This window comes from Rhipicephalus sanguineus, chromosome 6 (assembly GCF_013339695.2).
Source record: "Rhipicephalus sanguineus isolate Rsan-2018 chromosome 6, BIME_Rsan_1.4, whole genome shotgun sequence".
NCBI lineage: Eukaryota > Metazoa > Arthropoda > Arachnida > Ixodida > Ixodidae > Rhipicephalus > Rhipicephalus sanguineus.
The window spans coordinates 102,462,667-102,483,601 of record NC_051181.1 but is presented as its reverse complement, the minus strand read 5'-3'; the positions used below and the strand labels follow the sequence as shown (position 1 = coordinate 102,483,601).

Sequence of the window (20,935 nt, the reverse complement as noted above, 5' to 3'; positions counted from 1 at the left end):
AATCGACATTCAGGAGAGAGTCTATTGGCCGCGAGATCAAGCAGAGTCGGCACCTAACGGCGAGCGGACGAAACCCCGTGGTGTGGATGGCTCCTTGCGTCGTCTGCTAGCCACACCGTGTTCGCATGTGTGCATACGTCATGCACGTCGTCAGACTACAGCTTATTCCGTTGTGCTAGCAAAGTATCAAATGCTGTATATCGCATTGCTGTATTATGCTACACGATATACATAAGCATTTCGCCTTAACGAGACTTGTATGTACTCTTACAAGTGAGTGCTTGCACGTGTCGGTATGGCGCTAGGTCTAACCATCATACCGTCCATTCGCCAAACCCATTTCAGTGTGGGTACCACTTTGTCGTTCAAGCACATCACATAGTGCATTTGGCGTCATCCTAAACAAAAAGAAAATTCTAAATGTCCTGGTGTGAATGCAGAATTTTAGTGACACCATCTTGTGAAGTGTTGGCGATTTGGAAATCCCTGTGACACCGCAAAGCATGAACTAGCATCTGCAGAGGATGGTTAGCGGTAAAAAAGACCTGAAGCCACGCATTTATACAGCAGTGCGCGTATTCATGCAAACAGAAAAGCAGAGTGCTCAAAGTTCTACTTCACCTAATTACGCAGAAATACAGGCTCTATTTTTTGTAGCCGCTTGAGCGAGAAGTAAATACTTAATTGGCTCAGTCGCGCAACACTATTTATGTTGTGGTATAGGCAAAACACAACTTGAAACACGTGCAAATAAAGCAAGAAAAAACATCGAGCACAGTTCAAAACACGAATGGTACCGAAGGCCAGTACCCCATTGGTTGGCAGATTGCGCTTTTCTCATACGTAATAGGAACGGGAGGCCGGTTTCATGCATTAATGGGGCAGTGGAGGCGTATGCATCACCATTAGGCTGCAGTCAACCCGCTTTATTCGCCGACAATCGACTCAAACCGCCTACGGTGAAGCGACGCTGCGTACATTTGTATACGCTCCGCCGAGCACCTATCCACACAAACGCGGCGACGGTGCTGCCACCTGTAGCCCGATGTCGTGGCGAATAGGCTTAGACTAGTGACATCCTGTCACCACGCCGCCACTCCTGAATTTCGTAAAGGAGCACAGACAAAATCTTGATGGCGAGGTTTTGCGAATCACTGGACTCGCAGCGTATTTTTCGTAGTCACTGGACGACGCTTATTCCGTGGAACTCGCGATTCCAGCCACCCTGGTACCGCCTTTCTCGATGCTCTCTAAGACTGCTTCTGGGCGCTATAAAAACGGCCCCAAATAATTTATGATCGCGCGCCAGAACTAACGAGCTATGTTGTTTATTAGCTACTTATCGCAAGAGAAAAAAGAAACATTCAAGGTCTCTGATGCATTCGTGTAAGAAGACTAGAGAGAGAGAGAGAGAGATGTTTTAATGAAAAGCTGGAGATGTTAAGAAGACTAGAAGGAGACGCAATTGTCATTGTAAACGTCAATATTATCGTCATCGGAGTTTTAAAGGTCACGCGAGTAGCCGCCCGCATTCCCAGTGCTGTTGCTGGTAATGTTAATGATGACGAATTATATTTTTATAACTGGGCTTTTTATGATGGGTTGGCAGCTTTCAACGCGATAGCGTAATCGGGCCCCGCACCTCGGCTCCTCAATCCATTGAAACGCGTCGCTTCTCGGTGACGCGAGGACTCCTCAACCGTAACGCGAGGCAAGTAACATCTCGTGTCCACTGCACGATAATTCACGATTTTGCGATGTACCCACTACGCGTCCGTATGGCAATACGCAATATAAGATGTGCCGAATATATCTCGCGTTTTACGTGCCGAACCACGATACGATTAGGAGGCGTGGCATAGTGGAGGGCTCCGGAAATTTCGACCACCTGAGGCGCATTAACGACACCTTAATCACAGTGCACGGGCCTCTAGCATTCCGCCTTCATTGAAATGCGACCGCCGCAACCGGGATCGAACCCACCACCTTTCGGTTCAGCAGCCGTAAAAAAAATGGGGGACGCTTAAGCTTCGCCTTTAAGAGTTAGACGCGATTGCGATATCCTGCCCCTGTAGTGCGTACTTCGACCACTACATGTGTGTAACAGAATGCGCGCTCTAAGGTGCCCTCTAAGGTGCCTAAGCATGCTTTAAACCAGGAGCAATTATGCGCGAGAAACTTATTCGAAGTTGCGATGTACCCACTACGTGGAAAATAGGCGCAGTAATGTGTGTGCCTTTCGTAATGACTGGCTGGCTTTAAACCACCAAGTCGATATGATATTCACATGGAGTGACGCCCGACGGCAATTTACGCTTCTACCCCGCAATATTACTGCGATATTACATCTCTTACTGTGACACCTGTATACAGGACGCGTATGTTTGTGAAGCATGAAGTTACTTTCTGTGCAGTTCCAAGCAAAGGCGTGGCTGTGTGGTATAACGCCTGCTTGCCGCGCATATGGCCTGGGTTCGAGTCGCACTCGGACCCAACATCATATTTTATTTGCAGCTTTCTCAATTTTTTTGGTCACGGACAAGATGATGATCTTTCGCTCGCAACCAATGACACCGATGCCGACACCTGAATTTCTGCGAAACGAGCTGTTTAACGCTCTCGCGTTAATATTGTTACGTGAATGACGACTCGGTAGACTGTAGTCCGTACACTATCTACACGATATATTTACAGGAGTGGTTGCAGCGCTGACCGGTTCAGCCAAGAGCCCGAGCAGAGAGAGATCTTCCTTCTCTTCGTCCGGCGCACACGCGCATGGTGCAAGGGGCTTCATGAAGGTCATGAAGTTCGTGAAGGACAGCCGAGCGGAGGTGCTTCGGAATAACAAGCAGCAGGGCTGGTCCATCTGGGTGAAAACTGTGGCGGTAGAGTGCACCATCTTGGAGGACGAACGAGCGATGGGACCGGTCGGTAGACGATGATTCTAGGCGTTCGATGATAGTACGCAAGGACGCATCACGGCGTTGCTCGTCGCCGATGTTTGTTAGTAAGGAAAGCGAAAAGACGCAAGCGTCGGCGTCGGTGTCAGAGATGGTGCTCGATTCATCGACCGGGTAGCGAGACAGGCAGTCTGCGTCCTGGTGTAGGCGGCCCGACTTGTACGTCACTGTGTAGCTATATCTTGGAGTCGCAGAGCCCAGCGACCAAGACGGCCAGTAGGATCCTTTAGTGAGGAAAGCCAACAGAGCGCATGATGGTCCGTTATTACAGAAAGTGCGAGCCATATAAATATGGGCGGAACTTCAAGACTGCCAGACAAGAGCAAGGCATTCACGCTCTGTAATGGAATAGTTGCGCTCGGCAGCTGTAAGGAGGCGGCTGGCGTACGCGATAACGCGGTTGTGTCCCTGTTGTCGTTGGGCTAGGACGGCTCCGATCCCGTGACCACTAGCATCGGTTCGGACCTCCGTCGCAGCGGATGGATCAAAGTGGGCCAATATAGGCGGCGTTGTCAAAAGTGTGACGAGGCGAGAAAAAAGCGGCGGTTTGAGCGGGACCCCACGTAAAAGGCACGTCTTCTTCAGAAGTTCAGTGAGTGGTCGAGCGATTGTTGCAAAATTTTCCACGAACCTTCTGAAGTAGGAACAGAGTCCCACAAAACTCCGGACGTCTTTGGCTGATTGGGGTACAGGAAAACTCGTGACTGCACGAATTTTCTCTGGGTCCGGCTGCACACCTGAAGCATCGACGAGGTGGCCCAAGACTGTAATCTGCCGGCGACCGAAGTGGCACTTCGACGAATTCAATTGGAGGCCAGCTTTGCGGAAAACGTCAAGAATAGCTGCCAAACGCCGAAGGTGGGTTTGAAATGTAGGCGAATATACAAGGACATCGTCGAGGTAACAAAGGCAGGTTGTCCATTTGAATCCTTGTAGCAGAGAGTCCATCATACGCTCGAACGTGGCTGGGGCGTTGCACAGACCGAACGGCATAACCTTGGAGTGGTAGAGGCCATCGGGAGTTACAAACGCAGTCTTTTTCTTGGTCTTTCTCGTCCATAGCAATCTGCCAGTAGCCAGAGCGTAGGTCTATTGAAGAAAAGTAGGCGCGCGCCGTGTAGGCAATCAAGAGCGTCGTCAATTCGGGGCAAAGGGTAAACGTCCTTTTTCGTAATTCGATTAAGATGGGCGGTAATCAACGCAGAAGCGCCACGTGTCGTCTTTCTTTTTAACCAGCACGACGGGAGACGCCCAAGGGCTCGATGAGGGTTCAATAATGCCTCTGGCTAGCATCTTGTTCACTTCTTGTTTGAATGACCGTGCGCTCTGCGCAGACACCCGATATGGTCGGCGGTGAATGGGAAGAGAATCACCGGTGTTTATGCGGTGCTTTACAAGAGAAGTCTGGCCTAGTGGTCGATTATCGACGTCAAAGATGTCGCGGTAAGAAAGCCAAAAGGCGGCTTTAGAGCGGCTGATTGCTCAGGTTCGAGGTCCGGGGCGATCATGTGATGTAATTTCATGTCGAGGCGTGTGGTGTATCCGGCGGGCGACAAGGAACATCTGAGCACACGTCGGCAGCGAAAATGGTGACGTGGTCATCTGATATTGATCGGAGCGTGGCGACCTGAGATGCCTTGGGGTAGCACGTGCTTCGTGAAGCCGAAAATTTACAACAGGGAGATGTATCCGGTTAGCGGCCTACGGTGACAACGCAGTGTGGTACAGTTGATGTCGCGCGCCAGAAGGACATCAGCAATAGGCGTGACGACGTAGTCCCCGTCAAGCACCGGTGAAGACGTTGCCAATTCGACGAATGTCAGGGCTTTAGGCGGCAATGCGAATAAATTCTGTGGTACAAAGGCTGTTCTGGAGCTTGGGGCTAGTATCGGGCAGAAGAGGAAGTTCCAAGCAAAGAGTACCGGCAGAACAGTCAATCAGGGCAGAATGTTGTCGAGAGGAAGTCCATCCCTAAGATGAGGTCGTGGAGGGCAACTGGTGGAGCACGGTAAAGAGGAACGGGAACGTGGCGGCCGGCAATGCTTATTCGAGCGGTACACATTCCTGTGACGGCACAGTACCGCCATCGGCCGACGCGGACGGCTTTAGTTGTAGCAGGCGTGAGTACTTTCTTAAGTCGACGGCAGAGATGCGCACTGATGATAGACACCTGAGCTCCAGTATCAATTAACGCTGTCATAGAAATACCGTCCCACTTGCAGATCAATTAAGTTCGTGTTCGTAGGGAGCGTCAATGGAGGATTTGGTTCAGACGAAAATGATGCAGCACTACCTCCAGGAGCTGCACGACCTAGTTTTTCCGTCCGGGACGAGACGTAGTTCGGCGGCGAGGAATAGCGGCGTGGTTGAGGCGACGGGGAACGACGGCGTTGGGGCGACGGTGACCGAGCAGTAGGGCGGCTGTTGGGTGCGTCAGAGGCAGCGTACGTACGCTGGGCGAATAACCGGTGAGGTGCAGCGTATGGGCGAGAAGGCGACGAGAATTGGCCCCAATAAGGCGGCGTCCAGGTGGTGCGGCAGTGACGGGAGACGTGACCCACCCGGTGGCAGCGGAAGCAGATGGGCTTGTCGTCGGGAGTTCTCCATTCCGATGGGTTGCGGGATCTTGGAGGAAAATAGGAGTCGTTGCGGGGTGCACTCGTTGGCGTCGGTCGGTATTCGGGTCGAGAGACGGAGCAGGCGACAGGGAAACCGAGATTGGCAATTTCTTGCCGCACGACGGCCTGGATAACAGAGACCGTGGGGGGTGCTTGGGCAGCGGCTTGGTCAAAGGGAGGTGTGTGGAAGGGCGCTGGACTTGCGGCTTCAAGCTCCCGTCGAACGATGCGCGTCACATTCTCCTCAAGGGTGGTGTGGCGACGAGATCGGAGCACGTTGATGTGACAGCCGTGTTCGGTAGCCGAGCGAATTGAGGCAGTACGCGGCGGCTTTTCGCCCTTTCGAAGCGGCGGCATTCCTTAATGATGAGGTCGATGGTCGACACATTTGTATAGACGAGCAAATTGAAGGCGTCGTCCGCGATGCCTTTAAGTACGTGGCCCACCTTGTCAACCTCGGACATTGTTCGTCCACTTTTCGGCACAGCGCGAGTACGTCCTGAATGTACGAGACGTACGACTCGGTCGATGACTGGACACGGGTGGCAAGCTCTTTTCGTGCTGTCATTTGGCGACCGGACGGGTCCCCAAAGATGTCGCGTAGTCGCTCCTTGAAAATGTCCCAGCTGGTGAGCTCGGTCTCATGGGTCTCGAACCAGACACGCGGGGTGCCTCCCAAGTAGAAGATTACGTTGGCAAGCATCATGGTGGGGTCCCATCGGTGTGTTTGGCTAACACGCTCGTACATGCTGAGCCAGTAGTCAACGTCAAGGCCAGCTTGGGCGGAAAATGTACCGGGGTCGCGGGGGTGGGACACCGTAAGGTACGTTGTGGTGGGCGCCGCAGCTGGAGACAGAGACGAGCTGTTGTCAGTGGTAGCCATGGCCGGAGACTGGACGGTGAGGCCGCTGCGAAGCTTCGTGGTGAGGACGGGGAACGTTCCACCTCCACCAAATATGTTACGTGAATGACGACTCGGTAGACTGTAGTCCGTAGACTATCTACACGATATATTTACAGGAGTGGTTGCAGCGCTGACCGGTTCAGCCAAGAGCCCGAGCAGAGAGAGATCTTCCTTCTCTTCGTCCGGCGCACACGCGCATGGTGCAAGGGGCTGGCAGTATGCATGTAGCAATATTACATGTCTTAAAGCGACTTCCCGCACTACATTACGCCTCTATATGTCTTTTCTTTTGAAGCAAGGCGTGTTGTGCTAGTCGGTTCGTGGTTTCAAGAAGGTTTGAAACTGCGCGATGAAAACGGAACGAGAACAGGAACACATAAATACACACAAGCGCTTTTTTGTTTCGAATCAGTTCCGAGCATCAGGCGCAGAATGCCTGGGTTCGATTTCCGCTTGAGCCCCCGATTTTGATTCATTGCATTCATCGCAATTTTTCGCGCACGGACAACGTCTCGTATTTCGCCGAAACGTCTGCCACAAGGGCTCTTTAACGCTACGCCAGCTTTGCCACTACGGCATGTTTTATAATCAGATCCCGCGGCTTCAACATGTGAAACCCAAGAAAAGTAATTTCGTACATGCTCTCCTCGGTACGGCAGATTCTGGCAACCGAGTCTGCATACAAGGCAAACCGATCGACTCCGAGGCGTACAGCGCAAGCATTAGGGGTGACGCACGTGTCGAGAGCTAATGAGAGCCCTTCCCCTATAGGGAAAACGGGGGCATTTGCGTGCCTGCTTTTTTTTTTCTTTTCTCGCACTTCGCAGTGCTCCCCTCCCAACTTCTTCCTTCCTCCATGCCTGGAATTGGACCTTCACCCACATGCTCAGCAGCGCGAACACTTCAGCTGCTATACAGGCAAACGATGGTCGCGCGTTTATATCCAAGCAACAATGAAATGTGGCAACGCGAAACGACAAGCGACCTGGATAAAAGATCAGATTCCTATATCAGAAACGGCTGACCCACTCCCCCTCCCACTAAAATCTATAACTCACAGACGCTTCGCTTAATACCTTGACTTGCATTGTTCCGACTGCGTCTACATCCTTGAAAACATGGCCTCCCACAAGGTTGTGTACTTGCTTTTTTAATGTCCCACTTGGTAAAAATTAGCAAGTGATTTCTTGAAAACTGAGCAAGTCAATTCGTCGTCAGCGAACAAGAAAAGGCCGCACCGGTGGCATCGCTTACCATCCGAGTCGAAATATGTTAGTTGGATTCGAGCCATCCATACATCGATACATAATCCGCGTACCCAAACATTCAACGATTCATGTTCACGTTCATACTTATAGATAACAAGTGGTTTTCGTTCGATCCACGCAAGATGAGGTTACGCAAATGCAACGACATAACAATAGAAATGCACTAATATCGCATAGACAACTAAAAATCGCGTAAGCGGGTACACAGTGTCTAGGAGGCATCGAAGAAGCGGCACTTCTCAGACGCGCTCATTGGACATCTCAGTGGGCAGCTGAAGGCACTGAGGAAAGGTTGGAAGTGACGGAGAGGTGCGTTGCAGCGCTCTCTCCCCGGACGAGGAACCGCACAGCGCGTGGCAGTAAGTGATGAAGAAAATGTGGTCGTCCGTGTACGGTTCCAGGTACGGCAGCCTGAATTCGTGCCCCCGCGATGGAGCTTCGTTGGCGGCCAGTTTGTAGGCCGCGAATGCAATCTCCAGCGCCACCAAGGCCGGAAACGCCTGCAAACAACCGCAACGCCGTAGGCGCGCCGCTGCTGTGATCGCGCCTCAACTCTGCCAGTGCTCCAGAGCTGCACGTTTTGAACGTAGGTACTGAAGGGACGATCGCTCATAACATGTGCGATTGTAGCCGCTTAAATACTCGAGGTCCCGCATCATCAACTCGACAAGGTTGACAACCATCATCTCGGGGAAGCAGAATTCTTTAAGCCTGAGTGCTGTTTCTTGGGCTATAGTTGGAATAGCATACTGAAATTTTTTGGACGCACTTGAAAAGAACAAAGACCCAGTGAGGCACACGGAAAACCACAAACGGAAGCGCTCTAGCGACTCAGAGGCACAAGCTCCTCAAAGAAGGGGCCTCCTGTGTCAGCTCCCCGTCGCTTGCTTTGTCGCAAAAGGAATTCTTCTTTAACTCGATGGAGCGATAGCATACGTCACATGGTTGAAGTTGGCATGTGTAAGTGTAGGCAGGATGCTCCAATAAACTTCAGTCGCCAGAGCACTTCCGTTTGTGGTTTTCCGTGCGCCTCATTGTCCTTGTTTTTCAAGCGCGTCCAAAAGTACTGTCTTTAAATCTGGTTCGGCCTGTCGTTAGCTAGCCCAAACTGATCTATATTAGCGCTTTTGTGCTTTCTAAAAGCTTGGGCTTGAACGAAAGACTTTAGGGTGAGGAAAGTCCAGTGCAGTGCATCCAATCGAACAACTTTCACCTCTTGTTCCCCCCTCCCTTCTTTCTCTCTTTATTGCTCATAGACGTCATGGTAGCCCAATAATACAGAGGCAATGTACCGCTGACAAGCTTGAGAAGGAACATTTTATAGACGCGTCAGACAGTGAAGGAATGTGCACATGGTCGTTTCAACATATTTATCTGCGCTAAGTACTTCTACATCCCGAAACCTGGAAATGCACTGAAAAAGCCTCCTGACGGGCACCCTTATTTACTTGACGCATTAACTATAACATTTTCATACAAAAGAAATATTGGAATGCATTAGCGAAGTATGAAGGTAACCCGGGCACCATTTCCCTGCAAAGGCTTACTTTCGCGTGCAGTTCCAAGACCTTATGGGCACACTTAATTCGTTGTTTTAATGAGCGATCTTGTTACCGTGGCCGTTTCAGAAATTATGTCCTTTTTTCATCGATATCGTCTCGTAATGCAGAGGATTTCTATACCAACCTATGAGCGCTTTTTAAAGCAAACACGTAGGAGGGGAAAATTATTAGGAAATATACGGTTCACTTACAGCACTTTGTAGAAATCATAAAACCATTATCACATGACAACACGAACACATTAACCACTACAGAAATGAGCTTCAATGCTTCTGTGAGGCTGTATTTGAGGTCGTGAAGGAAACGCCGATTTTGCTGCATGCTGCGACCTTCCAGTACTCCTTCATATGTATGACTACAGTGACACAGCTGATGTTACTACACTATTTTTCTTTAAATCTTGCACTACAATAGGTACCACGTGAAACTGTTACGCCATTCTAAGAACGAAGGACTACGTGACAAAGTTGCAATACGTTCTAGCAGCAGTGCCTGTTGGGAACAACATGAAGGGGAAGGCGGTGGGGAGGGGGTTTCAGGAAAAGTGCATGTGCGCATGACGAATGAAGCATGAAACATGGCGCGTTGCTCCAACTTCAAAATGAGATCCCGTAAAATGAAATACTGCAACAGTGCGGAAAAAGACGGCAAATACCGCTTAAGACATTGAAACTCGATCAAGCAATTTGCCTAGCCACCGACCGAGTACAGCGCTGTCCACATCTGAAGGGCATACACAGTGTGCGAAATTTCGTTTTCTCTGGCGAGTAAAAACCTGACCGGCTAAGCAAAGGACATGACTTGTGTGTGGTGGTGCTGACAGCCTTTTAAACGCACCTCTTCAGTTGATGCTTCCAACCGCATACTGTCAGCAAAGTGAGAGCCGCAACGTTAGAGTTTGTTCCCTTTAACAACAAAGCATACCGTATACGTTCCGTGGACTTCGTCGACATTCACATTGCACCAGAATCCACAAAGAAACAACCTTCAGTGTAAATCGATTTCGTGATAACCTAGCTGGTATTCGTATGGGTCTAGAATCAGATTTGCCGCCGAGGTAAATAATAGAATTCTGAAAAAGTTTCGCCGCAAGGACGAATGATCCGGTCTGGCGTAAGTCCACAAAACGCTGGCATAAGTGAATACGGCCGCTCCAGGCAGCGAAGCGGTTTTCGTGCTGTCTGCCGCCTCAGTGCGAAGTAAGCGGAGATGGCGCAGCACGTACAAGGGTAGGAGCCGTCTGCTGACGTCTGTCGAGATGACGCGCGCGACCACGCTCTTCTAATCAAAGCTCGCAACTGCTGCCCGAGCGAGAGGCCGCGTCGCTGCTTCACGCTCCTTCGCCCGTCGGAGCCGGCCGCCGAGTTTCAACTGTGCTGAAGCCGCGCCCGTCTGCAGCCTCCACAAGCTTTCGCTCGCACATAGAACATACGACGCGCGGGGCGACGTTATTGATCTGCAATTTATACGGAACATGACGGTGACGGCAACGATGGCCCTCGAGTGTCCAATACAATTGATAACTCAATAAAACATGAATCATGCAGACTGCAGCAGCCCTTACGTGCAACGCATGGTGGGTTGAGTGGTTGTCCTTGTAGGTCGCCGATCTCGCACTTTGCCCTGTCGTCGTACTCGGCCTGCTTCCACCAGCGAGTTGGCATTCCGGATTCGTCGAGCCCACTGCCGCGCCGATCAAAGCTGCTGGCGTACTGAGCCGCCAGGACAGTGCCCAGGCCGCCGTAGTTGATGGCGAACGTCCCTCTCAGGTAGTACAGCGGCGCCGCGACCGAACCCAGCGATATGTCCGCGCGGTTGGCGAGGTACACGTAACTGGCGAGGCGGTCGCTGGGAAACATGCGCCGGCTGTAGACCTCGTCGAAAGGCAACCTCTCCGAGCGAAGGGCGCGGTAGGAGCGCGAGGCGTTCAGAAGGTTGCTGACGAAATTCTGCAACATTGTGAAAATTGGAAAATTGGCGCAACGCAGGCAGTTCAATTCGAAAACGCAGTGCCCTGAAAATGCCAGTAACGACGCTGTGCCATCGTAAAAAAAAATTTTGGCGATTGAATCGATTCAAAAGGACACTGAAATACGCAAACGAGTATTTCTGCATTTAGAAGAGTGTGCCTTAGTAACATGTGAAATATAGTTTGAAATGTTAGGAATAATGCAATATGTAATACCATGAAACGACTTTTAGTGTGTAGGTCTAGTGGTTATGGTGCTTGATTGCTGACCCGAAGGTCCCAGTGTTGAATCCCGGCCGAGGCAGCCGTATTTCGATGGAGGAGAAATGCTAGATGACCGTGTAATTAGAAATGGTCCAAGTTTCCGGAGCGTTCCTCTACAGCGTTTCTCAGTCATATCATGGTCTTCGGACGTAAAACCCCAACAATTATTATTACTAGCTTTCGGTGTAGCCCTGTTATCTAAGCAAACAGTAAAGAGAGATGTAAAAGGTAAGCTGCTACGCGCACAATAAATGTGAGTTAGTGCTAAAGCTGCATCTCAACCAGGTATACTGCCAAGGTTAGCGAGGGCTAGCCTCTGTGCCCTCCACACCATACTCAACCCTTCCTGCCGTCGCATGCAGCCCTTCTTCCTCCTGTTAATTTTCCCTCCCCCTGTATTGCGAATGTATATTAGTTGGGAGAGCACCCTATAGCACCCAACATCGGGATCAATACCATCACTTCCCCTCTATGGGACGCGTGCTTTCCGCTGAACAGCCCTTTTTCCTATGGCTGTCCCACGCATCGCCCGCACCGCGCGTGCATAGAATAGATGGATCGAGTGCAATTTTGAATATTAAGAGGGACTCTAAAGAGAAAAACGATTTCTCTCGTAATGGTAAACTACCGTTTCATAATGACAAAAGCACCACTCTTGCTGCAAAAAGGAGGCTCGGTAAGCCCGAAAAAGGCGCAGCAGAAAAAAATTCGCCCACGATTACGATACTCCCTAATGCAAATTCTGAGCGCAGCTTCGTGCTGGGGCAACGACAACTGTGTTTGAAGTTTTGGCTGTCCGCAGTTGTAGCAATGTAACATTCGTTACATACTGCCACAGGAACTGCCAGCGATCGAGTCCTACCACTCTGTGCATTGCAGGCGTCGCGAAACAAGCGAAACGCCGACGGCCCGTTAGGACAAGCGAAACCAGTCGCAGTGCACGTGCCAGCCCTGCACACGCACGAGCTCCGACCGAGGGGCCAGCGCGCGTGACAGCGGAAGAAAGCGAGGTTGAGTGGCTCGTGATATCGACAGACTCTGCGTTCGCTCTCTTTCGTTCTCGTTTACTATATCGGTTACGCCGACGCCTGTAACGCCAACGGCGACGCCGCTCAACGCAGGAACGGGCGTATAAGAGCTGCGCTCTAAAAAAGTATCGGTGGCGACGCCACCTTGACAATCCCGCCCAAAGTCGCTATGGCGTCCTTGATATTGACAGGATCTGCTGGGGCCTGCACAGTTCTACGAATAAAATAAATTACATTGTGTTCTAACTGATGCAGATACCTTACATAGCAAGCTTCAGGAAATCTTAGTGCATCGATGCAGTCAAAATACGAAAAAAATAGCACATGGAAATCAGTGACGTCACAGCAACATGCAGGTCACTTTGAGCTTCATTCTCTCTTCTGAACCTACGATGACAACATCAACAGCAATGGAGTTCTGAAAGAATAACTGATCAGTCGAAACTCGTTTAGTTCTTCGCTTTATAGATCCTTTAGAAATTCGGCGTCACTTTTTCAAGGCTAGCGAAATAGATGCATCACAACTACTTAGGAAGAAGGAGCATACCGTTTCCGCCGCGGCGTAGCGGTCGTCCAGTCCCTCTCGCCAACTCTTGTCGAAGAACTGGGTCGGCGGCAGCAACACGAGCGAGAGCCTGTCTACCTTGCGCAGTGCCTTGTCCTTAGCCTGGTCTTCGATCCAGGTGGCATCGTGCAGCTTCCCAGCGGTGGCGAGTTTCAACGTGCTCTCGAAATAAGTCACGCGGCGTCTGGTGTCCTCCGCGCCAAACGTATCGGTCAGGAGCTCGACCACGCTGAGCAGGCCAAATCGAGACTCTGCGTACTCGAAGCAGGCGTATCTGCGATGTCCAACGCCCTTTTCTCGGAAAGCTAGCTCGGGCTTGTTGGAGACGGCCCACAGGTGCGACTGGAGGAAGACCCAGGCGAGGCCCACGACCAGCAGGCGGTTGCCGTAGGTCTTCAGCAGTTGGTCGACGCGGCTGAGCACCGCCGGTCCGTCGACGATGACCCAGTGCTCGTTGGTCCAAACGAACTGCCCTGCGAACTGCTTGTTGACCAGCGCCAGCCAAGAGCCAGGCTTGACCGACGGCGTCTCGTTGCCCAGGGAGCTAAACTGGAACCAAGTCTGTTCGAAAAAAAAAAGAAAGCAGCGATGTACTGATTGAGGAGCCGTACTGCCTAGATGAGCGAGGCAAATTAGTTTTGTGCAAACCTACTAGGCAGAGCAATGTTCATGAAATAAAACTGTCAGGAGCTTACTGTAAGGGAAGAAGATACAGCGGAAACACATAATGTCGGTTTCTAAAGATAACACTTCGCCCAAGCTGAAGAGAATCTTGCATGAATCCTGCGATCCAATCCAGGATCAGAAAGCCTGCAGGGCAGGCGTTCACCACCTAAACTAATGGTACATTCGACTGGTCGTTTGAGAGCGCTTCTGACTGTGTTTGAAACTGTTGAATTCAACAGCTTTAAACCTTTTCAACGAGAACAAGCAGGTATGCAAGTCATCTTTCTCCTTCCTGATCATGTTTTGACCCGATAATATTAGCAGCAATGGTTAGTTGTTGTTTTACACTCTTTTTTCAGCGCCTGCGGAGCGCTCGAAAACGACCAGTCGAATGTACCATAAACTCGAGTCAAATTTATTGGCAACTCAATTTCCGTTCCGAGTAACCTGGATGAGTTCCCTCTGCAGCTTCGTACGCCAGTCGGGTGGATCATTTTTTTCCCATTTCCCAATGTGGTTCCATGGTGGATGTCACTACTGGAAAGAATAATTGGTAACCGAGACTGAGTAAGCTGACAAGAAAATCAACCTGTGCCGAGGAGAGCTTGGGTGATGCGCTTTTCCCGAGCGCGCCGATATCGAGAGTGCCAAGCACGTTCCATTTTCCAAAGCAGGGTAGCCGGCGGAAAGCACACCAACAAGCAGCTTTTACTGGGCAACTGCGATAAAGATACGGTTGCTTGCGACTTCAACGAAACAAAGAAAAACAAAAAGGATATCGTGTGCATAGCCAGATCTGGCGATAAGCAATGAACAAGTGTTTCAGATACGGGCTTTCGGATGGGCCAACAGCAAGATGGGCTGGTTTCCGGCGGTCCGCCGGCCACCCCTGCTTTGGAAAGTGGAATGTGCTTGGCAATCTCGCTATCGGCGTGCTCGTGAACAACAGCGTCGCGTGTCGCAATTTTGCGGCTCCGGCCACCGTTCACTTGGCTACTCTTTCCGTTGGGACTACATTTCATCTAAGCAAAATAGGCGTCACTTCATCACGGTATGCTTTATGGTAACTTGATAGGGTTATATTTCTGTATTTGGTCAAGTATACAACGCAAAAGAAGTCGAATAAAATGGTCATGTGGATATGTTGGGGTGCTGTTCATTAAGGCGTGGACCACAAAGGCACGGGTGCAAAAGGCACATGAGACAACCTGCGGGCGTTAACACACGACAGCTGCCGTCCCTTGTTGCATGTATAAGCGGGTTGGTGTGGTCTCTTGTGCCTTCACCCTTGTGCCTACGTTATGACGAAACGAAATGAAGCATCAACACAAAAAACTCCCACGAAGCACTACGGTTATATTCGTTCAACAACTGTACTACATATAAGCGCATAACCTACCACCCAATGGACCACGCCGTCTATCAGCAGCTCGTTGCATGGATACCTCTACAACGCAGGCTATAACGGACTTACTTCGTAGCTATTTTCGGCTATGATGTTCGTTTTTACTTGATTCCTCGCCCGGCGACAAGTCGCTTTCCGCACTGACACCGGAACATGGACAAGGAAGAGAGGACAGGACACCACGGGCACTGTGGTGTCGTGTCCTCTGTCCCGTCCGCTTACAGTGTATCATTCCCAAGTAGCCCGCTTCACCGTCTCTCGCACCTGTTCAGACCCGTCGGCAATTACGTCACGTTTGGTCTCCAGGATGGCATCCTCCAGGTATCTCAGCGTCTCCGCCGTAACGTTAATCGACTGCGGTGACACCGACAGGACCTGGCAGTACTCGCGCACGTGGTTTTCGTATTCTTCCGCGGAGGCCGTCGCGGACCTGCGGACGTTGTCCCGCCAGACGTAACTCAGCCTGCCACGCGAGAGCAACAGCGCGACGTCCACGGTCGCAGGCCGTCGGCAGATCGATGACTCGCACGTCGAAGAGGAAGTTGAGGTTCCAGTTTACGGCCAGGTCAAGCATCAGGTCCAGCGGGTCCACGCCGTCGGCAGACGGCGGTTTCCTCGGGCCAGCGCATTCCGCGCGCTGCGCGGAACTGGAGGACTCGGCGAGGTTGCGTTCGGTATCGCTGCGGATCCGGGTCAACGCAGCTCTGGTAGAGCAGCTGGCGGTGAGCTTGGACCCCGCGACTTGGCTTCCCTCGAGCGCACTGACGCACCATCGAGAATCCTGCGCCAGGGATCGGCACAAATACAATCTGAGGGGAATGCAGTGTAGGATGGCTTTTCTTTTAGATAGTTAGCATAAGGTTTAAGTATCGCCTTGGCATATGTAAGAAAAAACTAACTGCAATTTCTTATCTAGTTACTCTCGGGAGGCAAACATTGCTTGTAGCGGGAAACAAACATGACTATTTTAAGCATAACGCAGTATGCCTAATTATAGTTCTCAACTTCGAAAGTAACATGACACCGGTGTATTACACAAGCTTCGAGAAATCCGTTCAGAAAGTTTTGATACTTTTGGGGCGTTAAACCCGATAATTGCTATTATATTATTACAGAAAAATCTCTAAACAGACAGTTTGTTGGAGAACTGAAACAACGGTGCATTTTAGCAGCTGTTATGACAGTGCTTATCTCAATCCTCGTGCTATATAGTATCGAAATTTGTTCCAAGTGTGCGTGCCTTGTGGCCGGCCTACATTTATTCATCGCAATTTAGGCATGCACTGAAATATAGTTCGGTAAAAATTTATTAGTGAGATTTAGCACTAGTTCAATCGATGAATTCGTACTTCCAGTGTGAGTAACGCCAGCCTCTACGAATAATCCAACGCTATAGATTTGTGTTGAACGCTACCGGTGGTTTCTAAACATAACTTTAACCCACAACGACGCAATATTGTCCAGTTGACTGCTCCGAAAGCTTACCTATTATGCGACGCGCCTGCGCACACATGCCCAAATATCACAAGGGAAAGTGGATGGGAGGTTCTATGGCCGCAGAGTTAGTTTACTTGGTGCATAAGATGTGCGTTTGGCTTCCAGCAACAGTAAGTTACCTTTTCACCCAATTTCATTCTCTTTGGCCTTTAATTTTTATATTTCAAGTACAGTTGGACTTCGATATACCGAAGTAGGATCCGCAGCGAAAAACGTCCGTTATAGGGCTAACTGCGCTGTGTCAAAGTTTTGGCTTTTCAGTTGCGCGGTTTTTCAGGTTCAGCACACCTAAAACTCTCATGTTCCGTTACATTTTGCGCATGTTCATTTGTTACAAGCGATTCGAGAAGCAACACAAAGCAAAATGAGCGGCGAACTCGTCTTGCTTCGAGCGTCACTGCAGCCACTGCAACGAAGCGGTACCTTTACCGAATACCATACCGAAACTTTACAACGCTGTTCACCTACAATAAAGAATGTGAACAGCGAGCCATTACCACCCGATCGCGGCCTGATATTAGTAAACGTGCGCGGCAGACAGAAAGAAACACTCACCAATGCACGATTAAAAACTTCGTGCGGTCTAAATTGATCAAGGACACGTGCCGTGCTTTATAATCATGTGGACTTCGGCTTGTAAAACCGCAGAATTCATTTTTTAACTTTCCTATTCTTACTCACAATAACTTACTTGTATTGAAGCCGCGTCGTAACTGTACCCGTAGGCGTGCGTAAAGTGGGGGGGGAGAGGGGGGGGGGGGAGGGTGGCTTCAAGTCAGGCCCATGCCCTTAGACCTGCGCCGCCATTGTTTGAGGTGCAGGTGTTGGCCATGCAGGAGCTTAGCGAAAATAGCGGCCGAGGACCCCTGGTGTTGCATTCCAAGAACGTTTTACTTCTCAGCTTTGCCCACGGAAAGCCGTGGACCAAAGGCAGTCTGTCATTAGCCGCAAGTCATCGCTTCATTTGTAACAGCTCTTTCGCAATCGACCATTCGGGTGGGAATGCGCCCCCCCCCCCCCCTCCCGCTTAATGGAGAAGCCTGCGCGCACGCTTATGACTGTACGACATGTTCCCCTAGTTCAGTGGCTCCCAGGGGCGTAGCCAGAAATTTTTTTCGGGGGGGGTTCAACCATACTTTATGTACGTTTGTGCGTGCGTTTGTATGTGTGCGTGTATATATACGCAAGCAAAACTGAAAATTTTCGGGGGGGGGGGTTTTGAACCCCCAACCCCCCCCCCCCCTTGGCTACGCCCTTGGTGGCTCCTCTGAGGCGACTTAGCCACCATCTGGAACTTCACCTCAACGAAGATTTACTCTACGTTTTCACGTTCACGGCAACTTTCATTAACAGTGCGCCACCTCTGCTGTGTATATGCATTCGCACACACACAAGCGCAAGCGATCACACAGCGCGTCGTCCAAAGGTACCGCGTATACCTGAGATACATCCTGTCGACGAGTGGGTCGCTCGCGCCGTTTCCGGTTGGCGCCTTCCCGCACGCAAACCCGTAAAAGTCTTGGCACGGGTCGACCGACCTGTTGAGCGTAAGGAGCAGCTCGGCGGCGTGCGCCACGCAGTCGTCGGTGAGGCAGTAGTCGAAGCGCCGGCGCGAATCCTTGAAGAACAGCAGGTAGACGAACAGCAGCGCCGAGGCAGCGACCACGAGCGCCAGGAGCAGGCACATGCCTGTCCGCCAGCGAAGGGCCCGCTCCACGGCGGACGTACGCCGGGTCGTGTCATCCTGCTGCAGAGCGATGCACACTCTCACTTTGAACATAGGTCGACAAACTCCACTCAGACTCAGATTGGGCCGTGAGTCTGAGTGAGTCCGGAGTAATATTTGGTGAGTCTGAGTCCGAGTGAGTCCGGTTGAAAAAAAGAATATTTTTCTTTGGGGCTTATATATATATATTGTAGAAGAACGACAAAGAGACAGCACCCTTGCTGCGGGCAGGCTGTTCTATTTTCATCCTCGTCCTTCTCTTCTTCGCCCTCGTTCCCGAGCTTCTGTGCCACTCTTCGTCACTACACTCGGCCACGCTGCAACTGGTCTACTCCTGCATGAAAAGCGCATAAGACAACGTCACGTTTGTCGACGGACGCAGTTCTTCATTCGCGACACATGCACAGCAAAGTTATTCCGCTTTCTCTTGTCCGTGCGCGCATCAGAAGCCGTGGATCGTACTCGCCACGTGTTCTCTCCTAAGCGCTCGGAAATAATGAACGGACCTTCGTACTTTGGACGCAGTTTGTCTGAAGACGATGGAGCACCTCGCTGCAGCCACACCTCGTCGCCTATACTATATTTCGGCGCCGGGCGGTGGCGTCCGGTCGTAGTAGCGCTTTTGCGCCTGCTGAGCTTGTGCAATCCTCCTGCGCGCTCCATACGGATTTCGCGACAACGTGTCTGGCGTGCAACCGAACGCCCAACTTTGACGGGAGTGTCCAAACCGAATGTAGCATTCAGCTGCGGGAGCTGGCCGTAGACAATCTCGTAGGGGCAAGTTCCTGCAGAGCTGTGTGCCGCCGTGTTCACTGCGTATGCAGCCGCTTGAAGATGTTCATCCCAGTCAGCTTCCCCTCGTTTGTGATTCTCACAGTACGGTGCGAGACGATCCTGGATAGTCTGGTTCGACCTTTCCGTTAGTCCGTTCGCCTGTGGATGGTATGCCGACGCGAAGTGATGCTCAACTCCTACTTGCTGTAGGTAATTGCGGAGCTCGCGGACTGCGGAAGGTGGTCGACCGGTCGGAAATCAACTTGTTAGGAAGACCGTGTCGCCATTCGAGCGCTCTCTCAAGAATCGGATGACGTAGCTAGCAGCAAGCGAAGGCACGGCCGCGACCTCTACAAACTTTGACAAGTGATCCACAGCGAGTATAATATAACGATTTACCCGCTGCCGTCATTGGAAGAGGCCCGATGTGGTCTATGCCCAACGTGTGGAATATTGTCTCCGGAGGCTTAATCGGGTAAGAAATCCATGTTGGCCTCCGGAACGTCGTTTGTGTTGTTGACACACCTCGCAACTGGCAACATACGAACGCACACTTTTATACATTTCGGCCACCAAAATCGTTCTTGTGCCTTGCGTAAGGTGGCTCGATAGCCGACCATGGCCTCCTTCGGGGCTGTCATGAATGCACGTAATATGCTCGATCGTAAGGAGCCAGGAATAACCAGGAGATGACGCTCGTCACTCTTATCGGCCCAGTGACGACGATACAACGTACCATCACGTAAGACAAACTTGGCATTGTGTCCTGTATCCTCAATGGAATCTATAACGGATACGAGACCTTCATCGCCGCTGTTGGGCCTTCGTCACGTCCTGTTGGGAAAACATGATCCAGCTTTCTGGATTCCGTGGGGAGGATTCCTCGATGGGATTCGTGACAAAGCGTCCGCCAGCTGATTTTGTGCGCCAGCACGGTGACGGATGTCGTACGTGTAGTCCTGGAGCCGAACAATCTATCGGGCAAACTTGTGTTTGAGGTGCCGCTTCTGGAACATCCATGCGATCGCGGAGTTGTCTGTTACCACCGTGAAGTGTCGGCCAAACAAGTAATGGCGGAAACTTTTCATCCACACTCCACACTACGGCCAAACACTCCAGTTCATTTGAATGATAATGACGTTCCGCGTCCGAGAGTTTACGACTGGCGTAGGAGATGACGTGCCCGCGCCCATTTGTGTCACGTTGAAGCAAAACTGCCCCTAGGCCAATCTGACTCGCATCAGTATGCACTTCTGTCACCCAATCTTCATTAAAGTGGCAGAGCACTGGACTATGCGTAAGCTGGTGTTGAGGGTTTGGAAGGCGTTATCCTGCGAAGGACCCCATTGAAATTGAGCGCCTTTCTTCAGTAAGTCCGTGAGTGGGGCAGCGGGTTGACGCAAAGCTCGGCACGAACTTGCGCAAGTATGACGCCATTCCGAGGAATACCTGGAGCTGGTTTAATAGATGTTGGTGCAGGGTACTTGGCTACGGCGTCTATGCGCTCAGGCAAGGGTCGCACGCCATTACGAGATATCTGATAACCGAGATATGATATCGTCGTCAACCCGAACTGGCACTTCTCGCGGTTAAGTCGAAAGCCGGTGTTATGCAACCTCTGCAGTACTGTGTCGAGATGCTGTAGATGTTGTTTTTCTGTTTCCCCGATGACTAGAATGTCGTCGAGGTAAACAACACAGGCGTGGTCTATCAACGTGCCCAACACCGT

General features: G+C 51.0%; 1 protein-coding gene across 1 annotated transcript in view; it reads left to right on the top strand.

Annotated features, from left to right (window-relative positions):
* The window catches only part of LOC119396060 (inositol oxygenase), a 254,688-nt gene that overhangs the window by 96,936 nt on the left and 136,817 nt on the right, over positions 1-20,935 (top strand). The window lies entirely within an intron of this gene.